The 15967-nt window shown below is 39.2% G+C and overlaps 1 non-coding gene across 1 annotated transcript; it reads right to left on the bottom strand.

Annotated features, from left to right (window-relative positions):
* Positions 1 to 357: 357 nt before the first annotated feature.
* Positions 358 to 464, bottom strand: LOC130977750 (small nucleolar RNA R71). Its single transcript, XR_009085428.1, has one exon. It is a non-coding gene; the product is annotated as a small nucleolar RNA R71 (small nucleolar RNA).
* Between the last annotated feature and the right edge of the window lie 15503 nt (positions 465 to 15967).

Genomic DNA, 15967 nt, shown 5'->3' with positions numbered 1-15967 from the left:
GGCTCTTACATCAATCCAAACTCAGGAAACTGTGGAAGTAGCATCCAGAAGCCCGCTATACATTTCAACAACTTTGAACTAAAACCTCAGCTCATCACCCTTGTTCAGAACAACTGCTCATTTGGAGGAAGTGCCCAAGAAGACCCCAATCAACATCTAACCACCTTCCTGAGAATATGTGACACAGTGAAGTCTAATGGAGTCCATCCGGATGTCTATAGGCTGCTTTTGTTCCCTTTTTCACTTAGGGACAAAGCATCTAAGTGGCTTGAATCTTTTCCGAAGGAGAGCTTAACAAATTGGGAAGACATGGTGAACAAGTTTTTGGCAAGATTCTACCCTCCTCAAAGAATAAACAGGCTAAGAGCTGAGGTGCAAACTTTCAGGCAACAAGATGGTGAAACTCTCTATGAGGCATAAGAGAGATTCAAGGACTTAACAAGAAGATGCCCACCGGATATGTTCAATGAGTGGGTTCAACTTCACATTTTCTATGAAGGTCTTTCTTATGAGTCAAAGAAGGCTTTAGACCATTCATCAGGAGGATCTCTAAACAAGAAGAAAACTATTGAAGAAGCCATAGATGTCATTGAAACGGTAGCTGGGAATGACTACTTCTATGCTTCTGAAAGAAGCAACACTCGAGGAGTAATAGAGCTGAACCACATGGATGCATTGCTGGCTCAAAATAAGATGATCACCAAGCAGCTAGCAGATCTCACCAAGAAGGTGGAAGAAAATCAAGTTGCAGTAGTCATCACTTCATCACCAACTCAAGAAGGAGTGAATGCAGGGGAAGAAGGTGACTGGACACAGGCCAATTATATTGGAAACTCATCCAGACAAATCCATGATCCATATTCTAAAACTTACAATTCTGGATGGAGAAATCACCCTAACTTTGGGTGGGGAAATCAACAAGACCAAAGCCAAGACCAGAGATGCCACAACCACAATTCCAGCAATAATGCAACTCACCAACATCCCTCATATAGATCCTATCAACAACCGCCTAATCTCAACCCACCATCACTAACTGAGGATAGACTTTCCAAGATTGAGGCTCTACTTGAAGACATATGTAAAGAAGTCCAAGACAACAAGGTATTTAAGGATTAAGTGCGAGCTAATATCAAAAACCAAGGGGAAACCATCAAGAGACTAGAATCCCAAGTAGGGTATCTATCTCAACAGTTTCCCAAACCCACTGATGGATTTCCCAGTGACACAGAGAAGAATCCAAGAGGAAAAACAAGGAAGGTCAGGTGGGAAGAATGCAAGATGATCACCACAAGTGATGAGAGGAGTGTGGAGGAAGTAGACACATAAACAGAACACCTCCAAGACAGTCCAAAGGAAAATCATGAAGAAAGAAACCATGCACCCCAACCTACACTCAGGGAAGAGCTAAAGAAAAGGGAGATCCTGAACCCATATGCACCCATTCCCCAAAGGCTCAAGGGTGGTGTAGCAGGGAGAATGTATTCAAGGTTCCTCGACATGTTTGCATCTCTTGATGCAAATATGCTATTCATTAAGGCCCTCCAACAAATGCCCTCCTACATCAAGTATATAAAGGAGCTACTAGCCAAAAAGAGTTCATTGAAGGGTGGACAAACAATAAAGATGAACAGGGAGTGCATTGCTCTCATTCAAATAGAGCCACCTATAAAGAAGAAGGATCCAGGGAGCTTCCACATTCCCTGTCCTATAGGAGAGACAATGATTGATAAGGGGCTCTGTGACCTGGGAGCAAGCATCAACTTAATGCCTCTGTCCCTCATGAAAAAGCTTCAAATCAATGAGCTAACACCCACAGACGTAATTATCAAACTGGCTGACAAAACCCAAAAACAGGCAATAGGAGTGGTTGAGAACGTGTTACTGAAGGTTAGGAACTACTTTCTTTCCACAGACTTTATTATCCTGGAAATGGAAGAGAATCCCAGTCACCCCATCATTCTGGGAAGGCCATTCTTAGCCACAGCCAGAGCACTTATAGATGTGGAGCGAGGAGAGCTAGTATTAAGAATACATGATGAACAACTCACCTTTAATGTTTTTAAACCCTCACAAGAAGCAGATCATGATAACAAAAAGTCAGAGGAAGAGCACAAGAAAGAGCTAATGGAAGAGCCAAACAAGGGGGCACAAGCACCACACCTCAGAACTCATATGGTTAACAACCAATGTGATCAGAAGGAGCAACAGCCAAGTGTAACCCAAAAGGAACTAGACCCACTAGAGTCATATAAGACAAGCAACAAATTTTTTGTCAAAGAGAAAACCGCAAGTAGTAAGGTGACATCAAGGGACACAAAAAAAAGGGCCCCAAGGGGATGAAAAAATAAGAAAATCCCTACAGAAGATTTCTCTCCAGGAGATGAAGTGGTCTCTCCTACTTTCTATCTATACCACCTCATCTCCCCACCATTGCATCTCAGTTGCCTCCAATATACACCATCAACAAAATCTTGTCCTTAGAACATGTGGAGCTTCTTAACAAAGCCAATGGAAATAGGTTCACTGCAAGGGGGGAGGATTTGAAGCACTACCAACCACCCTGACAGAGGTCGAACAACAAGCTAATGACGCTAAAGAAGTGCTTTATGGGAGGCAACACATGTTCTACACCCTCTTTCTTTAATCTCTAATAGTAGTAATAAAGCAAATTTCATGGATTCTAATTCAACTTCGACAAAAAATATAAGAATCCCTACATGCAGCATATAGTACATGATAAGTTTGGTGTTCAAGGCACACCAAGAGGGCTTGAACACACTCAATGGTATGAGATTCTTTTTTAGTCTTGTTACACCATATGATCACAAACAAGTTTGGTGTTACCAACGTTGCATGCATGGGAAATTGAGTGGTCGATTGATTTGTATTCATGAAAAAACATTTAGTTATTTCAAAAATAAAAGAAAAAGTTTTTAATAGTAGCTATTTCACACTTTAATTCTTCCCACCAAAAATTCAATTAACCATTTTGCATTCCTTTTGTATTGTGTAGGAAATCAAGAAGGGTATTGGTGGTACTTGATAGGACAATCAAAGAAGGGAGATTCGGCCACTATACCAAGGAGACTACACACTTGTCTTCAAGGGGAGTATCTTTGGAAGTGTTGCCATGCAACATTGGGAGTTGGATAGCCTTGGAGACCGAACCAAGACCCTCATAAAAGGGGTGATCCTCGTGCTCATCCAATGGCAAACCCCAACCGTCCGTCATTAAAATAACAATATAAATCCACACCTTTCAAACACCCATCATCTTTCTGTATAAATGATTTCCATTCTACAACCTCTCTGTACACACTTGTTATTCTCATTCATCTCCCTTCCTTCTCTCGAACACACACATTGCATCCTCCACCAAAAGTTCCATACGCACCCTCCTAGCCACGTCTTGTGAGCCGCAACCATATCAACCATCACTCATGGCATCGTCTAGCTCTAAAAGGCGAAAAGGGAAGGAACCTATAGAGTAGCCTCCATTTGATGAAAAGAAATTTAGAACCTTTTACCATGCACTACAATTTGGGTGGATGGCTGATAAAGAAGTCATATATGAGTTAGGCTTTCAAGTCATAAAAACTGAGTGTCCCGAAATCACAGAGAAGGTGGAAAAACATCAATAGGAGCTCCTCACCGATCCTGTATTACATCTTGGGATCACAAAATATGAGGACGTAAAGGATGAATTAGCACAAGTGGAACAGAAAAGGGCCAAAAAGAGTCATGAATCAGTAAGGAAGGCACTAGAAGATTGGAAAATAGCCAGAATGAATCAGATGAAAGGAAGCACAAGTGGACATAAAGAAGACAAGGAAGCAAAAGAACATGAGCATTCCAATAAGTGAAAGGTGGTGGAGTTCCTTCTTTGTTTTATCTTTTTCAAAGCTTTAAATAAGGAAAATTATGTATGAAATAGAACATGCTTCCATAGTAGTTTAGGAATCTTCAATTATGCTTTAAAATTTTGTTTCTTAGGTCCATGCTCACTAGTCTAATGTCCCTAGTGGACATAGTCATCTTGCTTATATGTATGCTTGTCCTTTAAGCCAATCAAAAAGAAATTGTTATGAAAAGAACAAGAGTGGAGTTATCTTGTAAAGTAAATTTTGAATGTTTGTGGTAGGGTGATTAATTAGCTAAGTTGGTTCACCAACAAGGTAAGAAGGCAACTATCTATCCTGAATCCTATGCTTGAAACACATCCTATGAGACTAACCAAATAATGAAATCCCAATAAGAAAAGAGAAAGAGCAATAAAAGTGAAATGGAAAGAAAAACAATGAGAAATAATGCTAGGTACCAAGGGTTTGAATACTGAGGCATGTGTCTGTGGTGTTCATGTGCAAGGGATATGCTTGGATGATTAAGCTCTTAGGGGTGCCTTATCACCTGGTAACTTGGGTTAACTAATCTGGGATTATCAGCTGAAAGTCCACTATCAAGAGTAACCTTTGCTACAGAGCACTTAGCAACCCAAAGAGGTGCTGGACACCAAGGTCTCAAGAAAGAAAAATAACAAACCATGTGTCTGTGGTGTGTATGTATGGGGGAAAGAGACTTGAGGGAGTAAGTCTTTAGGGGTGTCTTAACACCTAGCACCTTGAACCAACTGGTTCGGGAGTGTTAGCTGAAAGCTTATCTTAAAGAATCGCCCTCTTATAGAGCACTTAGCCTAAAAAGAAATGCAATAAATCCTGGAAGGGAAAGGAGGATCAATAATTAGGAAGTCTCAAAGGATGCAATCAAACAAGTGTTCAAGGGCATGATAAAGGCCTGAAACCCAGTAAAGGAATGAACCTAAGTTGCTATGCATGAAACCCCATAAAATAGGAATTTTACTTTTATCTTATTCATCTTGTCTCTTTCATTCATTCTTCCTATGTTTTAGTACTTGCTTAGGGACAAGCAAGCTTTAAGTTTGGTGTTGTGATGCCAAGGCATCTAGGCCAGTTTCACTGACCTTTTCTTTATTGTTTTAGGGTAGTTTCATGCATTTTCTTAGTGAATAAGGCAAGTTTTGGATGAAAATATACTTACACCTTGATTCAAGCAACTATTGTGAATTTTACATGATTTCATGATGATTTTGCAACGATTGGATGACAACTTGATGATGCATAATCTCATGACTTGGGCTAGAGCTTTGATACACTTTAGTTGCTTGATTTCAGGACAAAGAAAGCAAGGAAGAACCACATTAGTAGCCACGTTAATCTAATTAACGTGACCACTAACGTGGAATGGGAATGAGCTTGCAACGTTAATGAGAAAGGTGGTCGACAATAAAGCCTGCGAAGCCATCATAAACCCACGTTAATTGCCACGTTAACTACATTAACATGGTAGTTAACGTGGAGATAAAGGGAGCTCCAGCGTTAGTGGTAAACGTGAACACCACTAATGCTACAAAGTGGCAATTGGCCATGTTAAGAGTCACGTTAACTTAGTTAACGTGAACTCTAACGTGGAAGGGAAGACAATGCCAACGTTAGTGACACTCACCTTTGTCACTAACGTTGGATCAAGCTAGTATTGCCCACGTTAGTGGTCACGTTAAGACCACTAACGTGAAAGTTAACGTGGAGCTGAGATTGATTAGCCAACGTTAGTGACACTCACCTTTCTCACTAACATTGGAGATGGCATTCACTACCACGTTAGTGGCCACGTTAACCTAGTTAACGTGAACTCTAACGTGGGAAAGAGGGGCGTTTGGAGCATTAGTGTCAAAGGTAAGTGTCACTAACGCTCTCGAAGCTGAGGCATGCCCACGTTAGGAGTCACGTTAGTTATACTAATGTGAACTCTAACGTGAGGGCAAGGGGTACAAGGCAACGTTATTGGAAAGGTTATTCCCAATAACGCTTGTGAAGGATCATAAGGCAACGTTAGTGGTCACGTTAGTGCCACTAACGTTGAAGTTAACGTGGACTATATGAGGTTGGAACGTTAGTGAAAAAGGTGATTGCCACTAACGTTCTCAAACCCATATTCTCACTTAACGTTAACATCACTAACGCCCATGCCTAACTCACACTTTTCTGCAAGCTGAGCCCACTAAAGATTATAACTGTTTCAACTCAAGATCTAAGGCCCACATCCAAGACTCGAAGAACTCACTAGAAGATCAAGAAGAGTAGTATATATATGAGTAGTTTTGAACTATACAGAAGCTTGGCACTTTGGATAACTACCCTCTGTATATTTACTTTTCTGCATTTTTCTAGCTAAGCATGTATTCTTTTCGGCCATTTCCCATTTCCAGAGCTATGAACAACTAAACCCCATTCATTGGGTTAGGGAGCTCTGTTGTAATTTGATGGATCAATTATAGTTTTCATTCTTCTTCTTCTTTCTTTTCACTTGATTTACTAGAAAGCTTTTGATCTTAATTCAATTGGTTAGTTGTCTTGGAAAAGAAACTCTCTATAATTGGATCTCCTTTGAGCCTTGGAAAAGGGATGAGGAGATCATGCTAGAAATGCTTTCTCATGTTGGACCAAATTGGGGTCTGGGTGGATATAGTGACATGTAATCCTTCCAACACTTTGATTTGGAAATACATCTGGTATAATCAGTGACCACACTTCATCCCTTCCCATGAGCAATTAAATCAAGGAATTGGGCAATTGTTCAAGCTTAAAGAGATTGGGTTGCCAAGGAATTGGAACCCAATCACTTAAGATTTCCAAGGAGATCAATAGATGCTTTGATTGAGGAAGAGATAAAAATGAATTTGATCCGGAGAATACAACATCTCCTGAGCCCAATGAATTTCCCATCTCTAATCTTATCCATTCTCTTTATTTTCTGCCATTTATTTCCATGTTCATCTCCCCAAATCCCCATTTAAGATTCTGCACTTTATTTCCTGCAATTTACTTTCCCGCCATTTAATTTCCTACAACATCAACTACTCTCTATTTAGCTCAACAAGCGTATTCTTCCAACTAAAGTTGCTTGACCAATCAATCCCTGTGGGATTCGACCTCACTCTATTATGAGTTTTTACTTGACAACAATTCGGTATACTTGCCGAAGGAAAATTTGTTGAGAGACAAGTTTTCATGCATCACCAGGGGTGTTCATTAATAGAAGGTTTCATAGCAACAACTTAGTTCTCACTACAAAAGACATTCTATTCTGCAGCTTTTATTATTGAGCTTATCATCTAATTAGGCAATTACCACCACTGAACATCATTCCAATTCCTACCACATTGGACAATCACTTTCTATTTCAAACATTTTCTCTTATTGATGCAAAAAGGGAAACAAGACAGAATTTAATGCAGATGAGTGATATTTTGAATGACATTAGGACAGTAAACTAACAGAGTGCACATAAGGGTAAGCTTATCAAAAAGGAGAATAATTTGACTTCCAACTAAAGCATAGTAGATAGAAACAGTTGAGTAACAATACAACCTTTTGGTATCTTCTTGTTTAATCCTTCATCTTCCTTTTTGGCTTTTGTGCCTTCCTTGCTCATGATGTACAATCCTTCCAAAAAGTTGAGTAGTTCTCTGTACTGATAGTGGAAGTTGCTTATCCCCCAAGCACTTATCATGCATGAATATTTGTAGGCTTTTGAAATTTCTTTGGTGTGTGAACACCAAACTTAGTATCTTGCCAACACCTCATATGCAACAAATAATCCATATACATGAAACCTTGTGCCTTTTCTTGAAGTTAGTAAAACTAAAAACTAGAAAATAGACATTGGTTGAGTAGTTTTCCTGATTGTTTGGAGCTAGTAACCATTTATGCAGAGGGTTGAAATGTGTTTTTAGATGAGATTTTTGGTGGAACACCAAACTTAGCATCCTTCATTCACCCTTAAATTGTTTTGGTGTGCAACACCAAACTTAGCTCCTTGCAATACAGATAAGTCTACTTAACCTTTTTATTGGAATAGTTAGGGAAAAAAAACTATCTCTGGTTGGGTTGTCTCCTAACAAGCGCTCTTTTAATGTCACTAGATTGACATTGGTTCCTTGTTAGGGTGGTTGATGATTATGGTGCCTCAGCTTGTCCCCTCTCACTATGAGCCTTCTTCCTGTGCCTTGATGATTAATCTTTATATGCTCCAATGAGAGTATCTTATTGACAGTGTAATAATCATCAGTTTGTGGGCCTGTCTCCAACTGTTGGTATATCAGTTGTACTTTGTCTCCTTTTGAGAACCCTTCAGTTGGGATTCTTTTATTTCTCCACCCTTTTGGAACCATTTTCTTACTCTTCTTTTCTTTCCTTAGTGATCCTTTTATCTTGATAGCAGGCTGTGTGTCAGGGTCTATTTCCCTAGTGATCAACTCCTCACTCTCTTTCTGCCTTCTCTTCTCATTCTTTAAATCTTCATTCCCCTTTTTCTGTTCTCCACTGTTTTTCTTTTGCTTCGGGGGTGAGTTGATGAGTGCTTCATTGGGTTTTTCTTTCCAATTCAAGTCTTCTTCTTCAACCCTCATGCAGCTTTTCTCTTTAACAGTATGCTGCATTTCCTGAAAGACATTTAGAGTGATCTTCTCATCATGTACCCTCAAAGTCATCTCTCTTTATTCCACATCAATGATGGCCCTTGCTGTGGCCAGGAAAGGTCTTCCTAATATAATAGAATCACTCCCCTATTCACCTAAGTCCAGGATTACAAAATCTGCTGGAAATATAAACTTCCCTACTCTAACCAAGAGATTTTCAATCACACCCTTGGGAATTACCAGTGATCTATCCACTAGCTCCAATGACATCTGTGTAGGCTTCACTTCTTCTATAAATAGCCTTCTCATCATAGATAAATGCACCAAGTTGATACTGGATCCTAAATCACACAGTGCCTTGTCAATGACTATATTACCAATGGTACAAGGCAAAAAGAAACTCCCAGAGTCTTTGAGTTTTTGTGGGAGGCCTTTTTGGATCATTGCACTGCATTCTTGTGATTGCTCATCCATGAATTGCTTTCCTTTCTTTGAGGCTTGTGGCACTTCCTCTTTCTGTTTAGACTCCTCTTGGTCTTGCTTGTTTGTTGTCGCCTCTTCCTTGCTAACGTCCTCATAATTCTTAGCTGGCCTCTTATTAGCTTCTTTGTCATTCTTCAAGGTTCTTCCACTCCTTAATTGGATTGCTTTGCATTCTTCTTTGGGATTGGGAATGGTGTCACTTGGTAGTGCATTGGGTGCTCTTTCAGCCACTATTTTCTTGGACAATTGGCCAATTTGCCTCTCTAGATTCCTCATTGAAACTTCATGGTTCTTACTGGCTAGCTCTTGATGTTTCATCATCTTTTCCATCATCACCTCTGATTGGAAATCCTTTGGGACTCTTGGGGTAATTATGGCTGATTATGAGATGTGGATGGTGGGTGAAAGTTGTTTTGGTTAGTGGATGGGTTATTAGGTGGATAGAAGTTAGAATTGGGGTAGTTATTTTGTGGTTTTCTATATTAGTTTTGGTTAGTGTTTTAGTGGTTTTGATGGTTTGTGTTTCTAGAATTATTCTGGTTTGAGTTTCTTTGCCAGGATTGTTGGTTTTGGTTCTCTCCCCACCTCAAATTGGAGTGGTTCCTCCAGGATGAGTTGTAGGTATCTCCATGAAATTCATTCTGGCCAGCACTTTGATTGTGCATATAGTTAACTTGCTCTTGCTGCTGCTCTTCATAGTTTTCTTCATTTTACCCCCATGTAGGTGATGGTTGAGTTGTTGTGTTCACGGTAGCTACTTGAAGACCATTAATCATCTTGGCCATCATCTCTATCTATTGTTGAATCTGTTGACGCATCACCTTGTTTTGTGCCAAAATGGTATCCACACCTTCTAGCTCCAATACACCCTTCCTTTGAGCTGGTTGGTGTTGCCTTTGATGAGCATAGAAGTACTGGTTATTTGCCACAGTGTCTATGAGATTTTGAGCTTCCTCAGCTGTCTTCATTAGTTGCACTGATCCTCCAGCAGAATAATCTAAAGCTTCTTGAGCTTTTAAAGTCAATCCGTCATAGAAATTTTGAAGTCTGTCCCATTCATTAAACATCTCAGGTGGACATTTCCTAATCAAGGCTTTGTATCTCTCCCAAGCCTCATAAAGTGATTCTCCATCCATTTGGGTGAAGGTTTGCACCTCTGTCTTCAATCTTATGATCCTCTAAGGTGGTAGAATTTAGCCAAGAATTTGCTCACTAAATTCTCCAGTTGTTGATGCTTTCTTTGGGAAATGCTTCTAACCATTGAGTAGCCTTATCCCTCAAGGAAAATGGAAACAGTAGCAACTTATAGATGTTTGGTTGTCCACTATTTGTCTTAACTGTGTCATATATCCTTAAAAAATGGCTAGATGCTGGTTTGGATCTTCCAAGGGACCTCTGATGCCAAGGCATCTTAGGCTAGTTTCACTAGCCTTTTTCTTTTATTTTTAGTTGTTTTATGCATTTTCTTGAGCCTTAAGTAATCATTTGGGCCAAATAGTCATGCTTGTCTTAAATCATTCAAACATGAAGATTTTGATGCAAATTCCATGAGTTTTTAGTTATATTCCTTGAATGCTATGAATGGAAGAATTCTCATAAAATTTTACAAGACTTTGATGCAGTTGTTTGGATGATTTCAGGGAAGAAGAGGCTAGGCAAGGAAGCAACAAAATCAATAAAGGAAGCTTGAATATCACATGTGGAGTTTAAGCTCCAGTTTAAGCTTAAACTAGAGCTTAAAACGCCAAAAATCATGAAAGCTGAGGAAAGGGCTGAAAGTGGCGTTTAACCTCCAGTTTAACCTTAAAATGGAAGTTAAACGCCAGAATTGAAAGCATCAGGGAGCCATTCCACGTTTAAGCTTCAGTTTAACCTTAAACTGAAGCTTAAACGTGTTCGACAATTCCACACTCCAGGGTTGCCTTCTTCCATTTCCACTTTTAAGCTTCAGTTTAACCTTAAACTGGAGCTTAAACGTGCTCGAGCTTGTGCCTCCAGGGAGTGCCAGCGTTTAAGCTCCAGTTTAAGCTTAAACTAGAGCTTAAACGTGTTATATGGAACAGCTTGACCATGCCTTCTTCAAACATAAATAACTTGAGCTACAAAACTCCAAATGAGGTGATTCAAAATGCATTGGAGAGAAGACATCTAGAGCTTTCCAAGCATATATGGCATGCATGGTGGATACTAAAAATTGAGGGAGAAAACAGCCCCGTAATGTGCATAGAAGAGCATAGTACCAACATGCAATCAGGCCAGCTGACCTCTTCACCTTCCATGGAGTATAACTCGAGTTGTAGAACTCCAAATGATGCGCTTCCAGTTGCATTGGAAAGTAGACATCCAGAGCTTTCCAACGATGTATAGAAGTATGGGGTGGACAATGCAACGGAGCTCCCAAAATTGGCATTTTCGAGCACGTTTAAGTGACTTAAACGTTGGCTTAAACGCTGTCAAACCAACCAGCAACCTTGTCACCTTCAATCAAGCATAACTTGAGCTATAGAGATCCAATTGAGGTGCTTCCAGTTGCGTTAGAAAGCTGACATCCATAGCTTTCCAACGAGGTATAATAGTCTATTTGGCATCAAATTGGCAAGGTTGACAAGAGAACAAAGTGACGACTCAAGAAAGGGGGGTGCAACGTTTAATGGATCATTATCCTTTTTGGATCAATTATGTCACTCTACCCTTCAAACAAGCAAGGCCCATCAACAACACCAAATCAAGGCCACAAGAATCATCTAGAATAGTTTATTTTCATTTGATTGTAATTTGCTTTTAATTTCATTTTCATTTTGTAATTTAGGGAGCCTATTTAAAGGCCTTAGTTTCTGCATTTGAAGAGACTGGATTGAAGGGGAATCCAGCCCCTGAGGGGGATTGAAGGGGAATCCTGCCCCTGAGGGGGACTTTTTACACTTTTTTACACTTTGGAACTTTTCATCAATTTTTCTAGTTTTGAATTCGGAGCTATGACTCACTAAACCCCCTTTCATTGGGTTAGGGAGCTCTATTGTAATTCAATGAATCAATAATAGTTTTATCTTCTTCTTCAATCTTTTCTCTTGAATTTTGTTAGAAAGCTTCTCGATCTAATTCCATTGGGTAGTTGTCTTGGGAAAGAAACTACCCATAATTGGAATCCTTCGGAACCTTGGGAAAGGAATGGAGGATTCATGCTAGAGAAGCTTTCTCACAGTGAATTGGATTGGGGTTTGGATGGATATTGTGACATGTAATCCTACCAAATTGTGGTTCATGAAACTGTGTGGTATAATCAGTGATCGAGCATCATCTCTTCTTATGAACATTTAAACCAAGGGATTGGGAATTCGTTTGTTTTTAGAGAGAATTGGTGAGCCAAGGGATTGGGATCTAATCATATAAGATTGCCAAGCAAAATTCAATGAATGCATTGGTTGAGGAAGGGATAAAAGTTGTTTTGATTCGGAGATCTCAATATCTCCTAACACCCAATGAACTCCCCATTTCTGATCTACCACTTTCTCTTTACATTCTGCAATTAAAGTCATGCAATCACCCCCATCCCTTTTAATTTCAGCAATTTAGCTTCTCGCTCTTTAATTCATGCAATTTTACATTCCGCAATTCTCATCTAAATCTTGATTCCGCTCAACTAGAACATACTTCTAATCTGAATTGCTCACTCAACCAATCCTTGTGGGATTCGACCTCACTCTATTGTGAGTTTTTACTTGACGATAACCGGTGCACTTGCCGGAAGGAATTTTGCCGATCGTGCAATTTCCTAAATCGTAGCATATCAAGTTTATGCACATCAAGTTTATGGCGCCGTTGCCGGGGATTGGTTTTCGATTGACAATTCTCCAATTGGAAGTTAATTAGATTGAGCAATTTTTCTTTTCTTTTGTTAATAGTTTTTGTTTCAGTTTATTACTGCTAATTTCTGCAAATTTTAATTTGTTTTCTTTGCTTATTCACTTGTTAGCATACTAACCACTAGCTGTTTGTGATATTGCCTCACTATGGAATTTTCACTATCTTTGGATGAGTATTGTTTGAGACTGAGCACATTGCAAAAAAGAAAGGAGTATCCATCATCTTTTGGTCAATCAAAATTCATGAGAAATTCTCCACCACCACAGAATGATTCATGTTATTATGCTCATGGTGGGTGGGAGTATCAGGAACAGGAAACGGGGTACTTCCCAGAGCCACAAAATGGTCCATGTTTTGGTGAATTTGATCACTACTCAAGTTGTGGCTGGGAAGATCAAAACCAAAGAGATTTCACTTATTCACACCCCATTCATCAAGAGCCATCACCTCTGAATTATCCAACCTCACCTCCTAGTTTTACATATCCAAATTCTTCATCACTTGAGCATTTCTCAGCACAAAATTCCTTCTCAAATTCATACAATTCATTTCACTATCCACAAGACTCATTCCACTACACACAAGAGTCATACCATTACCAACACTCCAACCAAAGACTCTATCAGCCCACACAAAACACATACTCCCAGCCACCATATCACAGCCAAGATAATCAACCTCATCAACCCAATCCGAACCAATCACTTCATGATCAGTTAACCAGGATAGAAGGAATGCTTGCAACTATGGTCAGAGATGTGGCCGATTTGAAAGGCTTTAAGGAAGAAGTGATATCCAACTTACAAAATCAAGGTGCTGCCATTCAAAAGCTAGAAGCACAAATTGGATATCTATCAAAGCAAATCCCTACCCACAATTCTTCTAGTGATACCATGGCAAACCCAAGGGAGGAATCAGAAGAACAAGAAAGGGGGAAAGTCAATCAAGGGAGATCACATTCCAGTGAAACAGAGAGTTGCAAAGAGGAAGGGTTCATTGAACCACAAATTTAGGAAGCTTTTGATGAACAGGATACTCCAACTGTCCAACAACAACCAAGTTCTGAGATCAAGGATGTGAAGGCAGTAGAAACAAGCACTAAAATGAGGATTGTGACCGAGAAACAAAGGACCATATCCATGAAGAAGAGAAGGTCGAAGAACAATCCAACTCCTGAGCCAACAAGCAAGTTCACTCAAGCCAATCACAAGGGAAAGCTTGCTGGAAAGAGGCATTCACAACAAGGGGCACGAACTAGCTCCTTTATCCACTTGAAGTCATTCCTCTTAACAAACTGGAGGAAGAGGAAGAAAGTCAGGAACAGCATGTCAAGCTAATGACAGTAAACGAGCGCTTGTTGGGAGGCAACCCAACCAAAGGTAGTTTTTCTTTTCTAGTTATTTCAATAAAAGAGTTAAGTAGATTTATCTGTATTGCAAGGAGCTAAGTTTGGTGTTGCACACCAAAATAATTCAAGGGTGAATGTGAGATTCTAAGTTTGGTGTTCCACCAAAAACTTCATTAAAAGCACATTTCTACCTCAGCATGACTAGTCACTAGCTCCAACCAATCAGGGAAACTACTTAAACAATAGTTTAATTTCTAGTTCATAGTTTCTTTTTCTAGTTCATAGTTATTTTCTTAATAAAAGCACATGAGGTTTTCTGCATATGATCCAAATTGCTGCATATGGCAAGGAACTAAGTTTGGTGTTCACACACCAATCTAAGTTCAGAGGCCTACAAACATACATGCATGCTAACCAATTCTCAAAGTGCTTGGGGAACAAGCAACTTCTAATAGCTTTGCAGGAAGACAATCAATCTCATGGAAGGAATATACATCATCATCAAAGAGAACACCAAGGCTAGGAAGGATGATGAACAACAAAGAAGATGCTAAAAGGTTGTATTGTCACTTAATTGCTTGTACTTTGAATTGCTGATATTGGAAGTTTGCATGCACCCCTGCTTTAAGTTTGAGTCATTGCAGTTTTTGTTTGTCTGTTTGTTTAATTTCCAAATAAGTGATAGTCTAAGTGTCTGGATAAACTTTACTTGCTTAAATGTATGCTTGCCCTGCTTGTTCTGTTTCCAAAAATAAAAGAAATGTTTGAACAAAAGTAACTCAATTCCATTTGGTAAGAAATCAAATAAGATTAAGTGGTGGTATGCATGTTTGATTGAATAGTCAGCTCACTAAGAAATAAAGTCAAAATTGTCACTTTTAGTGGAAATTAGGATGCTGTCTATGGATCTTGATGAATAAATGTCTTTGGCCATGAAAAAGAAAGAAAAAGAAGAAGAAAAAGCCACTGAAAAAGGGCAACCAAAAAGCAAAAAAAATTGAAAAAATAAGCTAGGCACCAATGGTTTGAACTTCTGAGACAAATGCCTGTGGTGTTTATGTATTAAGGATATGCTTGGATGAATAGGTTCTGAGGAGTGTTTCAACACTTGGTAACTTGGGTTAACTAACCCGGGATTATCAACCAAAAGTCCATTATCAAGAGCAACCTAAATACAAAACATTTAGTCACACAAAGAGGTGCTGGGCACCAATGTCTCAAGAAGAAATGTGAACTAAAATGCCTGTGGTGGATATGTGTGAGCACTGATAAGAAATGTCAAAAGCTTGTGCAACACATGACACTGAGCAACAAGGAGCAAATAAGCTCAAAGAAAAAGAAAAACAAAGAAAAGAAACTTGCCAAGGATATGTGAATAACAAGAGGCCATAGCAGTGTTTTAGTGGAAACATAAAAAGTGACATTCTTACCTAAGAAACAATAAAGTGATGCTGCAACAACTTTCTGCATGAACACCCCATTAATCAATGTCAATTACTTACTGATATGGCTAATGAATTTACTTTCTGTTTCATTCTTTCTTCTCAATAATTCAGAACTTGCTTGGGGACAAGCAAGGATTAAGTTTGGTGTTGTGATGCCAAGGCATCTTAGGCTAGTTTCACTAGCCTTTTTCTTTTATTTTTAGTTGTTTTATGCATTTTCTTGAGCCTTAAGTAATCATTTGGGCCAAATAGTCATGCTTGTCTTAAATCATTCAAACATGAAGATTTTGATGCAAATTCCATGAGTTTTTAATTATATTCCTTGAATGC

Source organism: Arachis stenosperma, chromosome 4 (genome assembly GCF_014773155.1).
Source record: "Arachis stenosperma cultivar V10309 chromosome 4, arast.V10309.gnm1.PFL2, whole genome shotgun sequence".
Taxonomy (NCBI): domain Eukaryota; kingdom Viridiplantae; phylum Streptophyta; class Magnoliopsida; order Fabales; family Fabaceae; genus Arachis; species Arachis stenosperma.
This window is presented reverse-complemented; position numbering and strand designations above follow the sequence as displayed.